The following is a 289-nucleotide window of genomic DNA, read 5'->3' as shown; positions in this document are numbered from 1 at the left end:
CTGAAATAAAAAGCTTTTGTAACATTATACACTATACCATTCAAAAGGAGTCAGTATACTTTTTTAGGGGGGTAGGGGTAAGGGGGTTAGAAATTATAGAAATTAATACTTTTATTCAGCCTGTTCTTCTGAACTTTCTATTCATCAAAGAAACCTGAAAAAAATTCTACTCAGCTGTTTTCAACATCATAATAATCAGAAATGTTTCTTGAGAGCAAATCAGCATATCAGAATGATTTCTGACGGATCATGTGACACTGAAGACTGGAGTAATGATGCTGAAAATTCA

The sequence above is a fragment of the Sinocyclocheilus anshuiensis genome, unplaced genomic scaffold (genome assembly GCF_001515605.1).
Source record: "Sinocyclocheilus anshuiensis isolate Anshui unplaced genomic scaffold, SAMN03320099.WGS_v1.1 scaffold150, whole genome shotgun sequence".
In the NCBI taxonomy this organism is placed as follows: Eukaryota; Metazoa; Chordata; class Actinopteri; order Cypriniformes; family Cyprinidae; genus Sinocyclocheilus; species Sinocyclocheilus anshuiensis.
This window is presented reverse-complemented; position numbering follows the sequence as displayed.